This window comes from Diadema setosum, chromosome 12 (genome assembly GCF_964275005.1).
Source record: "Diadema setosum chromosome 12, eeDiaSeto1, whole genome shotgun sequence".
Lineage (NCBI taxonomy): Eukaryota > Metazoa > Echinodermata > Echinoidea > Diadematoida > Diadematidae > Diadema > Diadema setosum.
The window spans coordinates 19,377,224-19,392,892 of record NC_092696.1 but is presented as its reverse complement, the minus strand read 5'-3'; the positions used below and the strand labels follow the sequence as shown (position 1 = coordinate 19,392,892).

Here is a 15,669-nt window from a genome sequence, read left to right as displayed (position 1 = left end):
GTGCGAGTGGTGCAGACCAGACACCGAAAACAAATCAATCAGATGCTGACAATTCATCGTTAATGGCCACTTTAATGTGTACGTGCACTTCACAGTATGAAGTTCATCTCCCCGCACTCGTAATACCTGTCCAGGGAAAGTTAGTGTCTTTACTTAGATGTGTGTACATCCTGTCAATCAGATCACCATGGTAGGAAACTCCCCGACTTGAGAAGTTGACCATCGTTGTTGAGGAGATCCCGCCTGCCCGAAGAAGAATGCCCTGTTAAAGCCGCGAGAAGGGGCGAAACAAGTGGTGTAAGGGGACACCGAGTGGAGTGGCCGCGATTTTATTTTCGAAGGCTCTGGGATTAGCGGCATAATATTTTGAGTAAAATTAGGGATTTCCTGCACTTCCTTGGAAATGTGACAGCCACTGCTGGGGACTGAGTTCCTGGCACGAGGCTCGGAAATCTGCCAGAAAGTGGCATTTAAACTTGTGCACGACCGTCCCTTTTCTTTAGAAAGCTTTCCCAGCCTGTTGAGTGCATGCTTCATATGGGCATGTGCAGTAAATATGTATGGGAGATACTTACACTGTAGTGAGGAAAAATATGGAAAAAAAAAATGGGAGGGGGATGGGGTGGTGTGGATCAAAATGTTGCCAATTTGAGATTTTGCGGAAGCAAGTTTCACCTCTTCTTGACCTGATCACTTTGTATTCGTGCAGGAGGAGTAGGGATTTAATCTCATTGCTGCAACTTTAACAATTATTATTATAAAGAGGTTATTGAAAATTATATTCCAAGACAAAAAAAAAGAAAGAAAAGAAAAGAAAAAACAGAAGAAGACATGAACAAGAAAAGCCTGATTTGAAATTATTTGTTTTACCGGTACTTTACCTTGTATTTCAACACCATTGAACAATGGATAATAAAGATTATCATAACTTTATGCAGGTATGTGCGAGATGGCAAATTGCTAAAAGGATATCTCACAAGATTGTCTGTGACACAACTCCTCAATCGCGAAAACATCTGTATTCATGCGAAAATAACAGCTCTTTTGAATAATATGTATGACCAGTACACTTTAAAATGCTTCACATTGAAAATTCCATTCACATTTTACACTGAAGGTGACTGGTTGCATTGAGCCTGGAGTGTACAAATGTAGGCATTCTCTGTATGAAAGATATGATTCTGGTCATTGATAACCTTGCATTCAGTGCCAATTGGTTTAGCATGATATCCTTCAAAGGGATCCATTCTTAGTCCAGGGAATTCCTGAATGTGCCATATTTGAAGGCCATCAGGATAAGGAATCTCATTGTCAAAATGTTTATAGCTGGCAGGGGAAACAGGCTTTTGATACCAGAACTTTACTTCTTCCTTCTCAGTGGACAGATCACAGCTTGCTGCATTCAGGAAGCTTAACATGTACCAGAACTGCACTGTGTATTTAAAATCTAGCAAGACAAATGGTTCGTTGCATACTACAATACAATACACTATCAAGGACACATGTTTCGTGAAAGTGGAAATTGCTTGGTGTGATATTTGATAGAAATCATACTGTATGTCGACAGTTTGAAAAAGTCAAAACATGTCATGCAATATTCTAAATATATCTTTTCATACTCTTTGGTATGATACAATGTGAATAATGTACAATACAATGTATATGTTCATGACATCTTATGGGAGCCAGGCAACTTTGTATTTTTTTTTTCTTGTGCATACAAATGGTGTTACTTACAGTTAGGCCTTATTGCTCTTCTTCTTCATCGTCATCATCATCATCATCACAAGAAATTAAAAAAGTTGTGAAGGGCTATAACAGAGACTCCAACCCCAAGCGTCTTCTGATCTGGAGGTTCTCCCGCCTGAAACCCCTAGCAAATGGGAGACCCCAACTTGATGTACGCGAAGCACACAAAGCGCACAACACGAGCGCGAAGTGCGAAGTTCCTTGCGGACAGGGTTCAGGGCCCGCTTAAAGGACAAGTTCACCTTCATTAACATATTCAAAGGATTGAGAGAATGTAGCAATATGTGACCCGCTACAACAAAATGATCCTAAAGTCGGGTAAGGTCGATTATTTGAAAATTGCATGGTATAATTCCCTAATCTTTCTGCTTTAAATTGATACATGTGTATAACACATTTTATAAAAATAATCGGCTGCGGAGATATCGATGTTTAAAAAAGAGCATGTCGAGACGTCTGGAAAATCACTGTTTCGAGAAAAGCGCCCTAAAAGTCTTCCTTTCGACGCAATCGCGATCAAGGGACACGCAAGTCTGGACAATAGAAGGTAAGCCCTAGCAACCCCCGAAGAGTTCATTCAAGCACATCAGCGTCGGCGGTCTCCTCACCAACCAATCAGTGACCAGGATGTGAGAAGCGGCTGAGCATAGCGCACCCCGCCCGCACGCACCAGTCGACTGGGCAGTGTGCGAGCTTCACGCTTCGGTTAGCAGCAAGCAGCAAACTGACCAATGAGATCACTCTGGTCGTTGTTAGGGGTGGAACCTGTCTGTGGCGCTCAATCCAAATTTTCGAACCAGTTTCTGCTTCGTTGAAACGCCAGAAAACATGGCTCAGAAAAACGCTAATTTTTGGTCTTTCCTTTCACCATTTTGCTTCAAAATTTCGACAGATGATAGAAGACATGTTAGACTCCAATAATATATCAAAATCAGAAAATCGTAAGTTTTGACCAATTTTAATGCTCTGACTTCAAACTCGATTTTCACGGCTTCGACCGTGCGCGACTTTAGGACCTTTTTGTTGTAGCGGGTCACATATTTAGTAGAGCACATCATTGAAAGTTTGAGGAAAATCAAAAGTTATGAATTTTTGAAGTTTTATGTGGAGTCACCGCTGGATGAGAAGACTACTGCAGTGTATGATGTCACATGCGTACAACAGCATTTCAGGAAAATATAAAGAGAATTTCACAAAATTTCATGTTTTGAAATAAGTACACATTCCCTTGACTCATTACTGACATATGTTATGGGTAATATTATTCCCATTGCCTTTAGAAAGAGGCAAGTCAAGTGCTCCTTTATTATGCGAAAAAAGTGAAAATATGTTGAATTTTCTTTACATTTTCTTAATACTGTTGTACTCATTTGACATCACGAGCCTTAGTAGTCTCCTCATCCAGCGGTTCCAACACCAAAATTTAAAAAATTCATAATTTTTGCATCAATTGTCCAATTTTCCTCAAACTTTCACTGATGGGTTCTACTATTATTGCTACATTCTCTCAATCCTTATGTTTATGAAGGTGAACTTGTTCTTTAAGGGCCCTGGAAGCTCTAGGGTTCTAGATGCTCTCTCATGCTATCTAAGGCTTATTTTTCAACATACGATGACACTAAGTAAGAAATAATTTCAAGCGGGAGACACAGAGCCAGGGTGGGAGAAATTAAATCTCAAGCGGGAGAACGGGAGATTTTGCAAAAATGGGCTTTCGGCGGTAGATCTCACGACGAAAGCGGAAGAGTTGGAGTCTCTGCTATATAACATAAGAATGAAATGTACCTTTTCCACAGAAAAAGCTGTTTGATTTGTATTTTCAACTTTACACTGTACTCTAATATGAAATACAAACTTGTCGGTATTTTATACAGAATTTAATAGACTTACAACTCCAGAGTACGCAGGGAAAATTATATTTTGATAGAAAGACACACAGAGAGAGAGAGAGAGAGAGAGAGAGAGGAGATGTTGTTAAGATACAGTCATAGCAAAATACATTGTACTATACAAATCACGGAAAATTTTCACAAAAGAAAAAGAGAAAAAGTTGTAACCAGTTTGATGTCGGCATTTTGAAAACACAGCTTCTTCTACAATTGTAATGATGTATCATGTAGGCAGCCAAGGTCACCATATTCCATAATGATTAAAGTTTCAATGGTCATGTGTTTAATCTATAAAATCTGTTGCCAAGAACTTGTGACACTGCTGAGTAATAGCATGTGAAAAGAAGCAACAAACATGTACACAAAAAAAAGGCCAGAAGTGAAAAGCAATATATCATCGTGAATAGTAAAGAGCGTTCGTTAAAAACATTTTTCGTCATACTGAAAGAGGTGCTGTGGTGATGATGATGGTATTACCCTGCATCTTGACTAGAGCTGTGGAAAAATCCAGAGGGATATGTGAAAGTGACAGTATGCACAGCTGTACAGTGTACACACAACACAACAATGACACTGTACTGTAAAAGCGGATATTTTTGTGCTACTTATTTTTCGTGCTACTAATTTTTCGTGCTGCTAATTTTTCGTGCGCGACTCCAGGGGTGAGGAGAGTTTCACATGTTTTTAATTCCGTGGAAACAAGACATCAACTACGTGTGCTTTTATTTTCGCACTACTTTTTCTGCTCATGCAAAATGTGCGGAAATTATAACATTGCGAAAATTTCCACCTTTACAGTACATACAAATGTATGGTCTTCACTGGAGACTGTACCTGGTTTTACAATTGTACAAATTTGTACAGGTACAAGTACACACGATGTACAATGTACAATCGTGCATGGTGTATTGTGACACATACCCCGGTACATGTATAGTAGGCCTATATGATCTCTGTGGCGATGCTGACATTAGTGTGTTATGTACAAAAATGAAATCACAGTAGGATGTACACAGTACCATAAACCTCATCATGTTCATGTATCCAAATTCTTGTTATATCTCACTCAGTTGAGGGATTTTGCTGCATACACATGCAATTTCTAGAAGTGATTTGTTTTGCTTTAAATGTGTTTTATTAATAGGAAGTAAACTACACAATTGATATTCTTCAGTCACATTGATTTTTCTGAGAACAAACACTGGAGCATGAATTCATACAACAGCTTTCACGAACTAAGTGTACATACAAAGTGTATGTGCTGTTCTTGTAGACTGCCAAATGTGTTGACTGTGTGCTTGTTGAACATAGCATTTCTTTGCTTTGATTAGGCCACAGAATGTACAAATGTATGAATAATGTTAACGGCTATTAAAATGGAAAAAAAAAAAAAGAAGAGATGGGTGCGGTTTAATACATTTTGTTTACAGGTACTTGTATAGGATCCCTTGTATAAAGTTGTGATAGACATTTAATAGGGAGTTGGTCACAGGTACATTGTACATCTGTCTACACTGTAATCAAGTGTATACAGCGTAGGAAAGTACTGTAGGCCTACAGGTATTCTGAAGCAAGTTCTGAGATATTCAGAGACTCCAACTCTCCCGTTTTCGACGGGAGATCTCCCGCCGAAAACCCATTTTTGCAAAATCTCCCGTTCTCCCGTTTGAGATTTAATTTCTCCCGCCCTGGCTCTTTGTCTCCCGTTGGAAAGGATTTCTTACTTATTTCTATCGTGTGTTGAAAAAATAAGCCTTAGATAGCACAAGAGAGCATCTAGAACCCTAGGAACTTCGCGCTTCGCACACATCAAGTTGGAGTCTCCCGTTTGCTAGGGGTTTCAGGCGGGAGAATCTCCAGATCAGAAGGTGCTTTGGGTTGGAGTCTCTGGATATTGTGCGTACTTACAGTGAAGTATAAAACCACCATGAATGAGTATGCACTTTGTCTTCATTATTAAAATCAATAGTTCATTGTATAGGGTAAATAAAAACAGGGCATGGCACATTGTGCACTGTTGTCAGGCATCCATGTAGAGCCCAATAGAAAAGAAAGGGTGGGGTGGGGTCTCCTTTCTGTATGGTTTTTGACTTGGCAAGATACAGAACTTAAATCAGTGGCAAGCAGCCATCATGTACAGGTTTTCGATGAAAAGGCAGAAAAAAAGACGAAGTCACAGTAGAGCAGAAAAACAGCTACATGTACACTGATACAATACCACGTACATGTACAACACTGTACTACTACATGTGTACGTACAATACATATATTGTACAATTACACACTGTATTCATCAGGCACTACAATTTACATTGTTTACAGTGGTAAACAGGGTATTATACATTTTTTTTTTGTACTTGATCGAACATCAATACATCGTATCAAACCATTATTGCAACCATTATTGATACTGTTAATCATTTCCAAATGTAAAAGCAACAATCTGTTACTTATTTTAGCATCGTATGGAGCAGAATATTACCGTTATTCATCTCCAAATTCAAAAGCAAACACCCGACATTTACTTCATGATCGTAAGGAGCCGAATGTTACTGCTGTCCACTTCCGAAAGTGAAATGAATCATCTGACATATTTCAGCATCGTACGGAGCCGAATGTTATACTGTTTTTCATATTCGAACGTCAAGGCAGACATCCGACGTTTATACTTTACCATCAAATGCAGCTGAATGTTATTGTTGTTCATTTCGAAATGTTAAATAGCAGATGTCTGATTTACTTAGCATCTTAATTATGGAGCAGAATGTTACTGCTATTCACTTCCGAACGTTAAAGCAATCATCTGACAGTGACATTTATTTTGGCATCTTCCGGAGCTGAATGTTATTGTTTTACTTTCGAACGTAAAAGCGAACATTCGGCATTTATTTCATCATCGTACAGAGTTGAATATCATTATTATTCATTTCCGAACGTCAGAGGGATCATTCGACAGATATTTTAGCATCTTCCGGAGCTGAATGTTATTACCATTTACTTTCGAACGTAAAAGCGAACATCCAGCATTTATTACATCATCGTACTGAGTTGAATACTATTGTTATTCATATCCGAACGCCAAAGCAAGCATTCAACATTTATTTTAGCATCTTCCGGAGCTGAATGTTATTGCTATTTACTTTCAAACATTAAGCAAACATCAGACATTTATTTATCATCGGACGGAGTTGAATACTATTGTTATTCATTTCCGAACGTCAAAGCAAACGTCAAACATTAACTTTACCATCAAACGCAGCTAAGTGTAAATGTTACTGTTATTCATTTCGAAATTTAAAGGACAAGTTCACCTTCATAGACATGTGGGTTGAGTGAATGCACTAGTAGTAGAATAGTAGAACACTAGTAGCAACACATCAGTGAGAGTTTGAGGAAAATCGGACAATCCGTTCAAAAGTTATGAATTTTTGAAGTTTCTGCTCAGTCACGGCTGGATGAAAAGACTAAGTAAGCTTGTGATATCACATGAGTACAACGATATAAAGAAAGAATAAAGAAAATTCAACATATTTCCATTTAGCTCGCATAACAAAAGAACACTCGACTTCTCTCTTTCAGAAGGCAGGGGGAATAATATTACCCTTAACATATATCAGTAGCAAGTCGAAGAAATGTGCACTTTATTAAAAAAGTAAAGTTTTGTGAAATTCCCTTTTTATTTTCCTTATATACATAGTTGTACGCATGTGACATCATACAATGTAGTAGTCTTCTCATCCAGCAGTGACTTCGCAGATGTAAAATATTCATAACTTTTAAACGGATTGTCCGATTTTCCTCAAACTTTCACTGATGTGTTCTACTATTGCTGCATTCTCTCAATCCTAATGTATATGAAGGTGGACTTGTCCTTTAAAAGCAAACATCCAACAGATATTTAGCATCGTATGGAGCAGAATATTACTGCTATTCACTTCCGAACGTAAAAACAATCATCTGACATTTATTTTAGCATCTTCTGGAGCCGAATGTTATTACTATTTACTTTCGAAAGTAAAAGCAAACATCCAACATTTATCTCATCGTTGTACGAAGTTTATTATTATTGTTATTCATTTCCGAACGTCAAAGGGATAATACGAATGTAAAAGTAAACATCCGGCATTTATTTTATCATCGTATGGAGTTAAATATCATTATCATTTATATCCGAACATCAAAGCAAACATTCGACATTTATTTCAGCATCTTCCAGAGCCGCATTTTATCCTTATTCATTTCTAAAGCAAAATCAAATATCTGACATTAATTTCAGCACCGTACGGAGCTGAATCTTACCATTATTCATTTCCAAAAGTATAAGCAAACATCCGACATTTATTTTTGTATTATACGGAGTCGAATATAAAATTACCGTTATTCATTTCCAAAATCAAGAGCAAACATCTGACATTTATTCTAGCATCTTACGGAGCCGATTATTACCGCTGTTCATTTCAAAAACTAAAGGCAAACATCCAGCTTTTTTGGTGGCCCGGCATGCGTTTTTTGGTGATGCCGGTCGCAAATTAACCATTCGCGAAATTGTGATTCGATTCGCGAAAAGACTCAGCTTAATTGTTACACTCGGCAGGGGCTACGTCGTCCTTTCACCAGGTCTCGTTACAAAACCGAAATCTCGCGTGAGTTCTTGCGTTACCTATCGTTAATGATAACGAAACATCGTTAATTTGCGCTAGGGATCGTTACTCATCGTTACTACAAACGTTAATTTTCCCGATCGTTAGTTTGCGTTACTAACGATTCGGGTGATACCGCTTGCGTTAATGAAACGTTAATTTTAAATTAACGCAAAGTTTCTTTTGGTGTATACTGTACATTGTATACAAGTTTGTATTTAAAATCATACTGATGACGCTGCAAAGAGCATGTTTGGGCTGTACACTGTATATTGTTAGGCCTATCATACAATATCATACACTGATGCCAAGTACTTTTTAAGTGTGTGCATTTTAATATGAAATGAATACCGGAGGCATACACATATGCGCAACATGAGATTTTAATTGCAGATTGATGGTCCATCTAATTGATGTGGGCATATTGCTTTACACTGTTGAAAGCAGAGTTTTGTACAAGTTGTATGTTTATGAATCAGATATATTACATGTAGGACAAGTAAAAAAGGAAAGTAGTTTCTCATCCACATAGTGCATCCGATTTTGATGCTGCGTCATATCTATGGCGTATTTAATTAACCCCAAAAACAAAACAGAACCAAATAAAACATAGCAAAACCCCCAAACAGACGCATTCTACAAGTGAAGAGTTTAATTGCAAAATGAGCTAAGTGCCATTTTGAAACATATCAAAGTACTATGTAAATCCATCATCCTAGAGCAAAATTCCAATAATACCTCACTTGTGACATAACAAGGAATATTCTAGAAGTTATGACTAAAAATATTGTGTAGTTCACTATCATTTTGTGTGTTTTTTAGCAGCTTCAATCACAAATATTTCAACCCAACAAGAATGGAGTTATGTACAATTGTAGCTCGTTTTGCGATAAAACTCTACAAGTGTATATTAGTGTCTTTAATATCTGCACATTCAAAGTTGACAATAAATCAAAATTCTGTGGTACTGTCATTGTTGTGATTCCTAAACTGATTGACAGCTGTATCAGATACAGGATTCTTTATAGATCTGTATAAAATCATCTGTACTTTGAATTGGATGCCGATGGTGAATGTGAGGTTTGTATCAGACACCCAAGTTTTTTATCACTCCAAACACTGGAGGGCAAGGGTGCTGTTTAACCTTGTCTCTGTTTTGGACCCCACACAGGGGCTAAAATTGCACAAGGGCAACTGCTTTGAGATGATAACCTTTCCGATCCCTTCTTTATTCACCACAAGTTTTATAAACAGGAACACTGCATCGCAACTTGGGTTTGATGACCTTTCTGATATGATACCAATGTATCCCACGTTCCATGGCCACTGCAAACATTTCTTTTTTAAGATTACAGACAGTACCCATACTGTACACTGTATGTTGAAAAATACATTTAATGTACACAGGACATAGTATACGGTGTACTGCTACTGTGGAGTGTCTGGTGTGGTGGAACATTCATCTACTGATGACTGTATGGTTTGTAGAATTCCAAAGAGGTGAATTACTGAAGGTCCCGACCTACAAGTTGTATGATGCTTTTACAGTGTATAACAGTGTACCCAGTTCTAGGCATTCACTTTTAGGATACATTACAATGCATACAATGTACAGTGTTAAAGCCTCATCAGTGGCACTTGCGGTTAAAACGATTTTCCAGGAAATGGGGAAGTTAGTTTGTGACACAGGCAGACTTGCGCTTAAAAGTGAGTTGCCATTTTCGAGGAACCCCAAGAGCTTGATTTAATCAGAAGTGATGTATTATTACTAGACTCCCTGCGATGCCAGTGATTGCTTTCCTGTGTGGGATATGACAGCACTGTAAACCATGGTCTATCCTAAAACATGTGTTGTACTGTTTCCTTTTTGGATGCAGGTACATTAGTTTACATTATTGTATAGTGTGCATTGTACAACAATTATATCAGTGAATTCATCTCAAAACTACATTGTACACAGTGTTCACACACTGAGAAAAATTGTAACAGTCGAATCAAAACCACCTACCAGGTAGGCCTACATGTAAACATTTTTAATACAGGTCTACAATGTAGTGGTGTACAGATATTGTAGTAGTGTTGCTGCGGTACGATGCACAATTATCACCCTTCACTGGGTATGAAAATAATGTGAAATGTACCATGTACAATACAATAGGCCTATATGTTTTCAGATCAAGTTGTAGTTATCTATAGTGGATGGTTCCCACAAGAATTTCAATGTTGTTCAAGCATGTGATGTGTGCATGTGTGTATTGTGTGAGCATGTTTTCTTTTGAGCCTTTTTCAATTCACTATTCGTACTGGCTTGTAAAAGCAAAGTCAATCCTTAATTGCAAGTGTAGACCAGTTGATTAACATAGAAAAAGGAATTTGAGAAAGAAAACTCATTGGTCAAACCAGTTTCTACCAACAAGTTAACAGGAAAAGGAGTGATGTTTTTGTATTTGACCAAAACTTTGCTGCTTATAGTAAGTAAATGTACATCTTTCACTCTAATTTGATAAGATGCAGGGTAAACCCCTACTCCATTTTCAAAATGGTGAGAAAATGGCTGAAGTTGCAGACTACAAGGTATAGAGTGCACAAATGCAACACTACACTCTGCATAGCATGCCTCAACTTTCAGGACTATGGAATTCCCGGATTGTGTTCTGGACATTGTTGTGAAGGCATTCATAGTACGGTACATGCGAGAACCCCTGAAGCGTGAAGACCCAAACAATCAAGTTGTACCACAAACAATCGCGCTGAGCACCAAACCTGGCATACTGGACTCAAGTGACATGTCATACAAACAATGGCACCGTTCAGAAATTGTAAACAAATAACCATTGAGACCTCTTTCCCCTAAAAGTTGCGATTGTTTGGTTGTCGAGTTAAATTGCAAGATTATGATAGTGAGTTGTAAATGATACATCTGGAATTCTTTTTGATTTCTGCCTCGTGGAAATCACGCGAGTGATGATTTCATCGCATACAGTTGAAAGATGTTCTTGTGAAGTACCGATCCTCCACTGTAGGCCTACATGTAGTGTGGCCATTACAATGTACTTTGAATCACTGATTTGTGAATACATTGTAATGAGAACTTTTGAATTCCATAAGTTAAAAGTTTAAATTGTAAAAAAAAAAAAAAAAAAAAAATCTACACTTCTGTATTAAAATCCTTTGTACATATAATATCTTTGAATGTTCACATGTAAAAACAAGACCATAGATACGACTACTATTGTACATTGTGAACAAAGTGCCAAATTGCTGTTTCAAAGAGCTGCAGAATGACAAATATCAACTCCTTTTTCTCAGTTGTTTATAAAATGGAAAATTATCAACAATATTGGCAGGTCACTGTACAATATAAATTTTTCATTCCAATTTGTTTGACGGAAAATGATTTGTTAGCTGAAAATTGGTCATCAAAATGCTGAGTTGTTAGGCAAACTTCCTGTTGACTGGTTCAAGTCTCTTTTATTAGCATTTTCTATTTCCTCTCAGGAGATACACGCCTGACGTAAAAAAGTGAATGTCTACATCCCCCCCCCCCCCGATTTCCTTTACCATAATCGGCTTATCACATTCCTCTGTCCACATACAGTCCGACAGTACAAGTGTAGCTCAAATTTCATGGAGGAACAGGATAATTGTCAGACAGCAGCCCACCAAATATGATGAGGAAATGGGGGAAAAGGGCACACAGTCGTTGTTCCTGTTGACAGTGTGCTGACACAAAAGACTATATGTGGGCTCTCTGTGATTCTTCACAACCTAGAGGTATTTTTGTATGATGCAACTGTTGTTGCTCTTGTTGTTGTCGTGACCACAGATGGTGTGCCAAATGTGCCTTCTGCAAGGTTGCGGTGCTAAATAAAAGTCAAATGTGCACAACTGTCCGTTGGAAGCGGGACAACAATACATGATAAGATCTCATGTGTCATCCACTCCTTCGCTTGTTCTTGTCGCCTGTCGCCTGTCGTACAAAAGAAGACAACAACAACAAAAAAAAAACACGCAAAAGAAACCAAACCCACGTATACAAATTTGTACATTGTGATGATGTGGTGGTTGGGCTGTGTTTGAAGACCCATTTACATTCACGTACAATATACTGTATTTGTAATAGTTCTAGGAAATTGATTTTTGCAATGTGATGCGAAACCTGTTCATTCCTGTGTGGATGCAAAAAATAAACAAACAAATAGTTTATTCTTGCTATAATGTATTGCAACAACGGTAGGCCTACACGTATATTGCGATGTGTATTGTGTAAATTGCTCTTTTTAACCTCCCAAGATATTCCCGTTGTTGCTATTAAAAGCGAGCTCATTGTAGAGGGGCTTCCATGTCCCAGAGTACACGATGTACAACCGTAAGTACAGTGTACATGTCAAAACTACACTGAAGTAATATTGAGGCAAACTGTTTTTGAGGGGTAATACCAAGTGCCAAGAAAACAGCTGCTTCAAACTCATTATGAGCAATTACAGTTTTAAAGACTGCCATGTAGACACTCTAACAGTTTTAATAGGGTCTGATGCTCCCTTCATACGTTTAATACGATGGCCCATCACCTAAATGAGGAGATCATATGCCGTTTGCCTATGGAAAGAAAGGGAGAGAATAAGGGGAAGCCCTCCATCCAGACAGGCTGAAAGGTCTGCTGATCCTCACCAGCAGAATCTCAGAGTTCGGCTGGGGTCATGAGTGCATCCCCGGGGACAGATCCTGGGCTGCAAAAATAGCACGAGGAGGAATGAAGGAGGACAGCGAAGGGAGGAAAGGGGGGAAGAGGTTTGCCCAGATCCCCGGAGGTCATATTGGGGGGAAGGCTGATCTCTGTCAAAAGTGATCTCAACTCTGTTCAGTGAAAATCAAGTCCAAGTTCTAGTTGATTTCATACAGCACCCCAACCCAGTAGGCCTACTTTGGCTACATTTACTGTACAACAACTTGTATGCGTGTAGCTTCAGCAAGAGAATGACATTAATTTCAAAACCATTTCAAATGGTGTTTATGGACGTGGTTTGAAACATGATTCTTGGGGTGCTGTATAGTAACCATTATTTAATCAGGATGTGAGTGTTGTCACTGCGCATCTGCTTTGCACCGTTCCATCTGGGAAATAAAGGTCAACTGCATGTACCACCAAACACGTCTTCATCATGTAAACACACGTAATGGGTAGAAAACACAAATGGTGTGCACTATTTTCCGCAATCAGAAACAGCTGGGAGTTGACCTTGATGCGTTTCACAACGCCATTGCATTTTGTGTACTCGCAGAAAGGCGATCATGGCCTCAAAAGCATTTCAAAATGCCCTTTAAATGGCGTTTCAAAACGCCATTTATAAACACATTTGAAAACATGGTTGCATTTTATGCAACACCTGAAAATGCCTCAACGGCGTTTAGGATCCTGATTCTGCCTCAGGAAAAAACAAAACAAAACAAGAAAAACAAACAAACAAATTTGGTTAAAAAAAAAAATGCACCCAATATTTCTCCCTCCATCTCTGAGCTACCCCCCTCTCATCACTATCTGTAGGACTCTGAACTGAAGCCACCATTCAAGCTTTACATATATACCTTTTTTTTTTGCTCTCTCTCTCTCTCTCTCTCTCTCTCAGAGACCCCTTTACAGTGAGTGAAAAGACTGGACTGTATTAGTTTAGTACATGTATGTATTTGTACCATTTCGTATTTTATTGTTGCTCCCAAAATATCAACTTCCGCGACCTCCCACCATAATAATCTGTGAGCAGAATTTCTGCTCACAGATTGATTTATATGCCCAGAAGGGACAGCGCAATGTGCAGTAGGGGGGCATCCTGTTTTGGTGACCGGGGTATTGACTCCCAGGTACATCATGGTACTCTTTGAGCATGGAGGGCAATCGACAGGGGGTGTGTCCACTGTGTCACTGTGGTATCCAGGTTCATAGATGTGTACCTGATTGACAGAGACAGCCCCTCAAACCATGGCATGCCAGAGTAAAGAAAAGTATTCCATTTCTTTGAGGTAAAGGTCAGGGTATGAGCAGATGACCTGCTTTCCCCACTGTAAAGTAGTCCTCAAGAGATGATGGGAAGAACCTTTACAAGTGAAAAAAAAAAAAAAAATTAGTCCTAGCCATGAATGAACGATCGTACAAATGTAGCCTTCACACTGGTTTACACTGTATTGCCACTTGCTCTACTATCAGATGGTCAACTTCCCTGCTCGTGTGCACCAGTACGCCTAAACTCACTTCCTCTGCTATCAATTTCGTCTAATGCCCGTTTGGTTTACTTATTATTTCGTCTAATGACCAGATGGTCTAATTGCAGTTTTGTCTGTCTTGGACTTTTTCCCATTTTGTCTTTAAATAAACAGACTTGGGTATTAGACGAAGTGGGCATGATAGCCCATCTGGAAGTAGACCAACTGGTAATGAGGCAAAGTGGCAAGTGGACTATTATGGTCATTAGACGAACTGGTTGTAGATGAAACACAATTAGACCATGTGGGTTGAGACTAAAATGGCTATTAGACGAAGTGGGAGTAGACCAAGTGATAGATCACCTTCACACTGACACCATTATTGAAGCGGAATCCCAATCTTGGGATTTTCACTGCGATCCATAGACCTATTCTATACAAATTTTTGCCATTGTGGACATTGAAATCTCTCAAATTGGCGTGATCTGTGTAGCGATCCAAATTTCAAGAAATCTCTTTATTATTTCGGAATTATGGTGATTATTTGAGAAGAAGCCCGCTAATTTGCACTGCAGCAAGTGTCTGAGCACTGGAGCAAATAATCTCAACATATTTCCCCCCCCCCATCATTTAAATCAACAAAGCATTGACACACAAGGGCAAGGGTGATCATTTTGATAGATTTCAGATTTTATTGTGATCAGCCGCAATGTTGTACAATTAATAGTGGGAAATTCTATGTCAATCATGGGCTCAACTGGTGTTTGAATTACAGTCAACATACCATTCTTTTTTTTTTTTCTGTGTGATTGAAACTAATGTTAATATTAAGGGAATATAAATACTGTATGATTAATATGTGTTTTGGTCAGTAAATGAACCCACATTCTTCGAGTAATATTTTAACAACAGCATAAACCTACATTTTAATGTACTGTAGAAGGCAGGTCTACATTGTACAGTAGGTTGATATGGAATATGGACCCATGCATTAATGTAGATTCACAGAGCCTCCAAAAAATGTGCAGAAAGTGAAATGTGTTACGACCACAATCACTCTGAGAATGATCGCACAAAAGAAACCATCAACTAATGTTCAGGCGGTTTATTAACAGTGATATTGTGGGTACAGACTCGTAATCGGTTTTCACATCAGTACAATAATGATCAATAGAAACAATTACAAATCGGTA

General features: G+C 38.5%; 1 protein-coding gene across 1 annotated transcript in view; it reads left to right on the top strand.

The window, feature by feature from the left end:
- The window catches only part of LOC140235781 (uncharacterized), a gene marked incomplete at its 3' end in the record, with an annotated part of 71,733 nt that overhangs the window by 22,453 nt on the left and 33,611 nt on the right, over positions 1–15,669 (top strand). The window lies entirely within an intron of this gene.